Genomic DNA, 8678 nt, shown 5'->3' on the forward strand with positions numbered 1-8678 from the left:
TGTACACATGTTAGTATTCTCTTGGTGGGTCTGTAACGACATTTTTATCGTGAACCATACAACAGATGTTCTTTAGATTAAAGATTTTTTGCTATGATTTTAATACAAAATGGACCCCTAGATAATCATGTGTTGATATCTTAAAAGCTCGCTAGAAAAAGTGTAAAGTTAACTCTGAGATGCATCGCAGTGACGAAATTAAAACTGTATGTAATTACGCATTACAAATACATCAGAAATACTAGTATTTTGAAAGTTCTGAACCCCGTTCCGTGCTTACTAAATAATATACGATATTTATGTAAGAACTGAAAGGTGCATAAAATCCTGAAAACTGTTCCTAGATATATATGTTATCTATGGTGTGATTGAGCAGGAGGTTACTGGGGAACATGTTGATTTTATTGACACATATGGTTCACATTCGACATTTTTATCCCCGGTGTTAAAATCTTTTGCCATTTGTTATAGTATGTTTAATCTTTATTTTATAACTGTGTATATTTGCATGACCCTCGTGTACAAGGTAAAGTATCTTCTAATATCAATATCCGCAAGCAGCGACATTTAAACCATCATAACAAAGACCCTGCTGGTATTGATCTGTACATATTGTACCCCTGGTTTATTATATCAAGATCACTATACAGTCTGCAATCCGACATGTGTGTAAGACGCTCATAAATAGAAAATCTATACATATACTTGATAATAAAATCAATAAAAAAAACGGTGTATTGATAGCAAAAATGGCTAACTGATCGAACGCTGTGTGGCATTTAAAACCTCGAGTGTGGGAACAATATTGTACCAGAGGTAATACATTATTTATCATATATCGTTTGCAGATAATAAATTGAATTAACATAATTGATTAATTTAATAAATCAGCTGCTTATTCTTCCGGTAACGAGCTATCGAATTCTTGCAAAAATAAATTGTTTGTTTGAGAGCCTCTCTGGAAAGAATGCAATTATACTATAAGATGAGGATATAAAATTCAAATAAATCATACCTAGAGGTTTACTTTTCAGATTTACGAATATAACATAATGCAAACTTAAGTAGTTTAAGATCTAACACACCTATTACACCTTATCGGCTTTGCGCTTAATTCAATGCGCTACGTTGCATAACAATGCTTCCTAAAGCACATATTTTTGCGCCCGTTCGTGATTGAGTCAAAATGTGGAGATATTGCACCAATAGATGTATCTTTACTTTATAAATTATGAATTCAATGAAAAAATACAAACCTACCTTTTATTTGTTTCTTTTTTTTAATTGGAAGTGACATCATTTTTTATTCACTTACATCTTGTGTGAAATTTTCAGGGGACTTTTCATCAACATGAAATCGTCTAAACCTAGTAAACATGTAGTGTTTGCTCTTACAAAATAAATATGAAGACAATTCTAGAGCTTTGGAGACCAAATACTGACAGCACTGTTCTAGACTGAGAAATGGAAATTGCGTTCGTAAAATAGAGTAATGTTATTCATATATAATACTTTTGAATTATACTTTGATTTGAAAGTAAAATGTCCTTTATCTTTTATACATTGATGGTTTTGTATTGTGAATAGCTGCTGTACAACATATTTAGATGAGGCTTAGCTACGGCTCATCTTACTTGCAAATACCGTAGGAATGGTGATGAAGCTTTATGGGGAAGTATATACTACCTGATATGTTTATAAATAAATACGACATCTCTACAACCACGATCTACAATATATTTTGCTGAAAATTGAATATTAAGATGAGGTTGCAAGCAAATTCTCGTCAATAGGTATTAGGATACCATAGTCTAATTTCCGGTTTCTAATCCTTTTGTTTCCTTCGTGTTATATTCTTTGATTGTGGCATTGGATGAAGATTAACTGTATTTCGATACGTTTACTCTGTGTGGCATTTTGCTTATTCTGATATAAATCGATGATTGAATGTCCGGCATTCAACACCAAATATTACCTTTTACAACATAACTGTCCATTATACGGCACAGGAAATTAATTCAATTATGTAAACGGTGGTTGAAATGCATAATACTTATTTCTCTTATCAGATGAATACCAGACTAGCAAAATTTCATACATCACATGGAAACATTTTTGTCTGTAACAAACATGTAATGATTTGCTTAATTGATATCAGCGCAATTCACAAGAGACGCCATATTCGCAATTCGGTGTCGGTTTCAAAAGACAATTCATTAGCTATTAAACAACCATTTCACACGGTTTGGAATTACTTTCATAAATACAATCATATCCCCGATGGTTAATTTAGTGTTTAAGCTTGAACAATCAGCTTAGAAGATCGCAGGATCCATGCATCAAACAATAATAGTTGGCGAGTCTTTCATAACGTCCTATACTGTCCTTTGTCCACTTGACTGCATACTACGATATCTGATATTAACCATCCTTTCTTGCATACAAGTGTTCATGTAGGTTTGTAACAGGCATTTAAACAGGATTTTTTTGTGTACTACCAGGAAATATTTTGTTTAAGACATAACTCTCAAATCACTGTTTTTGATTAGTATAGTTTTAAGCTTTTCAAAATTCAACATTACATGCATGTGAATTAACGTTTTCCGCGGCCAAAAGAAGGGTAACAAAGCTAGAACACTAAACACTTGCTAAAATTACTAAACTATCAATGAGGTCAAATATATAACATCGTTTCATCTAACATATAACTTAATACCTTAATACCGAAATTAGTATTTTCAGTGTTATATCGACGTTTTCCGTGTGATATGGTGGATATTTTAACTGTCAGTGGCAGATTTTAGAGGCATTTCTGAGTAGATATAACTCTTTAAAAATCATTTTCCTACCAACGTTAATGAAATATTGATAGAAATGTATGAGGATACACTGAAAATTAAAGGCAATGTAACGTGTAAATTGTCAAAAAATTGATTAACAAGGCAAAACGATATACTAATTACAAAATATATGCTATGTATAAGTCGTCAAATATTGGCTTAGAAAGGGAAAGGATATGCGTTCTTTCTGTTTTGGCTGAGATATGGTGGTGTACAGAGTGGAGAATCAGATGTTCTTACAGGAGAAACATTTCCTAGAAGACGATGTTAAAGATTGGTCTTACAGTCTATAAAGTTCTTTAAAATCCACATACTATTAACTCCACTTCTTGAGTAAACAGTATTACATTAAGACAGTAAACAAGATCATTGTTTTCTGCTAGATACGATGTTAACCTGAACTAAAAAGCAATTAAAATGATTTTTGGAATAAGGTTCTTTCAAATTGATAGGTTTTTGTTCGAATGTCTCGGAATATGTTAGTTTTAATCATTCTGTGTTTAAATGTCTTGAAAGATTAAAGACAAATCCGCAATAATAATTAGAATTTACGCACGTTCTAATGAAAACTACGGCGCACTCAAGAACAACAATAAGATATACAAGCAAGTAAACAGAACTTCTTTCCCACTCAAATTCGATGAAACTAAAGCAAAATATATGGAAGAGAAATATTCACACCTTTACATGGCAAGGTTCCACTCAGCTTGAGGTCAAGGACCTCTATGAAGAAAAATATGGTTATTTTGTAAAATGAACAATGGTAAAAATCATTTGAAATGAAGATAATGTTTAGAATAATCTACAAATCAACAGAACATTTATCGCAATATTGACGAACTAGAGCAAATACCAGTGTTATTTTTAATTTGAATCTTTCTATTGATTTTGCTGCATATTCCCCCATAAAAGCTGTAAAATGTTTGCTTTGTTATAATTAATAGGTAATGAAATAAAAGTACAATTTATAGACATGTCAGGATTAGTACACAACAACTTCTAACATTTGTAGAGACCCGATAGGGAAAATCAAAAAGATTTTAATGCATTGAATAGCAAGACATTTTCCTGTATCGTGGTATCGCACATACGCACACGCAAACACGCTCCATATAAAAAGTAACAGCTGTCAGAGAGGTTTATCTCTTAAGCAATAAGACATTCCACATGTTCCGCTCAACGGATTAAATGATATTAGACTTAGAGTATATCAACGTTTACACCAGTTGAACTCGTAAAACTAACATTATAATAAACCAAAAGCTAATAAATCCATACAACTTGGTCTAAAAGCTTATATTACGTAACTGAAATAGAAGCTTGTCTATTTACATGCGTTTAATAGAATATGGAATGTCGAAAGTTTCACCGACAAGCTTTTAGGTGCTCGTTCCAAGGTACTGAAGGAAATATTTATGCACAGATGCCTGTTAAAGCTAGAGAGGGAGGAAATTGTTAAGATTTGCAGATGGCTTAGATTAAAATGAACACGTTATATTTCGATACAAGGCGCTGTTTAACGTGTATATTAAAGGAATATATTATACACTCGTGTGCATAGTTGTGTAACTTGAGATAAAATATTTCAAAATTAAATGTCGATAGCAAGCGTGAATTTAAAGACATACTTACTCTCGGACATGTGTTACCCATGATAAAATGTAATTTGATTTCATGTTTGATAAAAATTACAGAAAATAGCTACAAGTCTACATTGTTCCAAACGAAACGTCACGAAATCATGACGTCATAACTTAATAACGTCAAAGGTTCATATTATATGAAATGAAATAAAACGAAACATATTCGAAGTTAATAGTTGCTAATTTCACATGAAACATGTTTCACAAGCAAACGTCAATCAACAGAAAAAAATTTTAAGTTAAAACTTTTTAAATAATTGTTTACGATTTCTGTTATTAGTTAGTTATCGTATGTTCGCATCTTTACATCGTCATTGTTAATGCTGTCAATGTTAAATTAAGTTTTAAAAGGAGAACAGTTTTGTCAGGCAGTTTGACTTATTCTTTAGCTTTAATAAACTGCGTCCTAAATCCGTATCGAAAGATGCTATTCACTTGCGTCATTTGTTAATTTTTGTATCGGAAATACCGTTCATATGCGCCATTTGTAAATTTTGGTATCGAAAGAACTGTTCATTGCGCCATTTGTAAATTTGGTATCGAAAGAACTGTTCATTGCGCCATTTGTAAATTTGGTATCGAAAGAACTGTTCATTGCGCCATTTGTAAATTTGGTATCGAAAGAACTGTTCATTGCGCCATTCGTAAATCTTTGTATCGAAAAGATCTATTCATTTGCGCCATTTGTAAATTTGGCATCGACAGAACTGTTCATTTGCGCCATTTGTAAATTTGGTATCGACAGAACTGTTCATTTGCGCCATTTGTAAATTTGGTATCGGCAGAACTGTTCATTTGCGTCATTTGTAAAAATAATTCACTACTTCCGATACTTTTGTTGATGACATATCAAGAAAGCATTAATATTTTGAAATGTGGTCTAACTGTCACATCTAGAACGTTTATATCAGAGAGCGCCAATAACCATCACATAACCTGATATAATAAATAATCTACGTTTATAAATGAAGAATAACTTGGATGACAATATTGTATATAAACATATCACAGAAATTCGTTTGATTCATCTTAATATTTTAAACTATATGGAATTTCTCATGCAACTGTTTTCATTAATAGGTAATGTTATACATCGCCTTACTGTAATTATGCAACTTTAAATTATGCAATTTTTTCGAAACCTTATGATAACCTTGAGTACAAATCTATTTTCATTTTGCAGTTATATAATGAATAGGTAGAGACCGTTTTCTTAACATCGTTAGAATACATCGTTAGAACAACCGTCAAATCAATTTGGCTACCATATCATACCTGATACAATTGGTAAGGCTACTTTGCCGTCTTTGGCGACACCATGACAACAATTGAATGCAAATAAGTTAATTGCTGTTTTATTTTCATTTAGCATTTGCATATATTTTGATGTCGCACATGTCTTTCTCATAAAATCGTTTTCAGATAGTATTAAGGGATGATATCAAACGGTTTTAGCAATTCATGGCCGATCATACGCTCCTGCGCAAGCCTAACCGCCATGCATAAGCATTGATAATTACACATGTCGTGACTGGTAAACTTCATCTTGAAATATACAACGCAAATGTTAATATAACATATAACAATTCCTTAATATATGTCGGCTTTCGAGTATTCTCGCTTTTGTATTTACTTACATAGAGAAGTTTAAGTATTAAAGATGACATCTAAAACCTATAGGGAAAGTAAATAGAAGTTTGAAAAATCCGTTTGGCATTTAAGGTTAATGTAGATAACATAGTTTACCATAATGCTCTAAAGGTAAATACAATTTATGAATGGTATCTTTATGAGATTTTGAAGTCAATATATGTAACACAGTTTCACAGGCAAACATATCCTATTGTTTTATATATAATAGATAAAGTTTATTAGGGTCGCACACAAGGAACTGATTTCCAGAAACACCATTTGACAATATGTTAACATTACAGAATCTCTATGTAATTGGTGCAGACATATTTTGGTCAGTGCTTAAATCAATGCTTTGTGTCTCATTCCCCGAGGTCCTTAATGGTAATTAATTGATAATGTCCACGAATACATAGTAATATAATTCCTTTGAACTTATTGAATATCAACCACAATAACGAAGCTATATGAGAATGTTATGAAAAGTACGAATTTGTTTTTGCACCTCGTCGTCTCGATTTTGACTTCTCTTTCTATCACTTTCGATTTTCTTTAATCACCTTCAAGGCTTCAAAATTTAGGCACTTAGCATCACTGACGAGTCCTAGAAGGACGAAATAGCTGTATAATGCAGTTTAATTCGTTGTTTGGCTCAACTGTATCTTACTCTAAATTATCAAAGGTGCAATTCACTTGTGTGTCTTGTATAATCTTTCTCCTAAGCTTTACTGCATAATTACGCACTTTGCATGCTCTTTGGGACCCATCTTCAGCTGAATTTGTGTCATAACGCCGGTATTAGTATTTTGCACTCTGTTGTTATTCCTGTAATTTTGTACTGGAGTAAGAGCATATTTTGACCTATTTTATCTCGAACAGCGGTCAGGTCTTCACGTGCACCTGATAAACGTAAAGCGTACTTCACTACTTTATTGGCCGACTCCAATAAACATTCCGTGGTACAAATAACCGATATACACTGAACTAACGCTGTACATTTGTATGCACTCTGACAATTATCACTGAAAAAAAAATAAAAAAGTAAAACCTTTTTCCCCCCCTTTTTTCAAATGTTTTTAAAATCTATTCGCATCGGTTCATTCGACAGCCATCGGACATTTTTTACCTTTAGTGGTAGGCACAATCATACCTAACACATAATGATCGTGGTGTTTCCACAAAACATTATTCAATAATGAGATAGGTACAGGTGTTTCTTATATCCTTGTTAATTTCTCAATCTTCTGATTCATCACTTGTCAAAATGGTTCGAATAAGGTGTTAATGAAATTGTTATGTAGTCGAGAAAAAGTCAGTTGAAATATATCTGCAAGGCTTAATTTCAATTAAAGGTTTTGCTCTAGTTACTAAAAAAAGTCCCATTCACAGAGATGACATATAAATAACATGATGGTTGATGAAGAATAAAAAGAGCAATTAACATGAAATTAGACACATAACAAAAGCTCGCGTTGTTTTCATATTTGGTTATATTAGTGAAATACAAGTTTCAACCGTATTTTAATTGTAAGTGTGCCTTACTACTATCATAATGATGTATTGATAAAACGAATGGCCATTGAATGATTGAGTCCAGAAAGCTGCTATTTTGCAAGGGATTAAATCTTTGCTAATTATACAGTATATTAACAAAGGGACAAAATCGCAAAAATACATATATCTTGAAAATGAAAGTAAAAGAATATCACTTCTGCAAAAATTATATCCTGTTTGCTTTTAATTTTAGTAACCCGCAAACATATAAACCATAAAAAGTCTGCACAATGAATTAACGTTATTCAATGTAACGTACATCGGCAAATAGATGTTTTCTAATGTGTGCATAGTGATATCAAATTGTCGTTGGTGATTAACACGGAATGTTATGGTTAGAAGGAAAAACATCTCGACAAATGAAATATATTTCAATGTTTAAAAGCGATATCTACCATGGCACGAGCTTTGTCGCATATGGAAACATTACGTAAACGATCAATTTTTGATGTATCTATTAAGTCAGAACTAGCCCTCTGGATATTTCACGCTGTCTGGCAGACAGCCAAGTGTTGAAAAAAAAACGAAAAAAAAAAAAACACTAAAACATATAGCTCATGAAATCGATAAGTTTTCGCTTTGGATACAAAGGTGTATGTTAAACGGCGAGACTCACTCAGCATCTCTTAGGATATTTTTCATTGTGTCACTTCTACTCAGCAATCCAGCTGTTCGGCTACCGTTAGTTTAGTTTGATAAGACACAAGGCGCTACTGCTATGTTTAGATTTTAGTTCATTAATACAAAGTAGGTAATGTTGGGTATACTTTGTACACTAGCTCTGTGAAGTAATACCACGTGGTCATTTTATAGCGTCTTTATCCAAATTTTATTCATTTCTTATGATTTTATTAACGTCACTGAAAACGAAATCTCTTCACATTGACTGCTCTGGTTTACACATCTATATTTTCGATATAATCTAATTTATGAAATATGACATTTTCATCAATTTTATTTTCATGCTGTTTTTCAATTTCCGGATTTATATTCACTGAAGTTATATTCT

Source organism: Ylistrum balloti, unplaced genomic scaffold (genome assembly GCF_031769215.1).
Source record: "Ylistrum balloti isolate Yb309-2 unplaced genomic scaffold, AGI_CSIRO_Ybal_v1 Utg369898, whole genome shotgun sequence".
In the NCBI taxonomy this organism is placed as follows: Eukaryota; Metazoa; Mollusca; class Bivalvia; order Pectinida; family Pectinidae; genus Ylistrum; species Ylistrum balloti.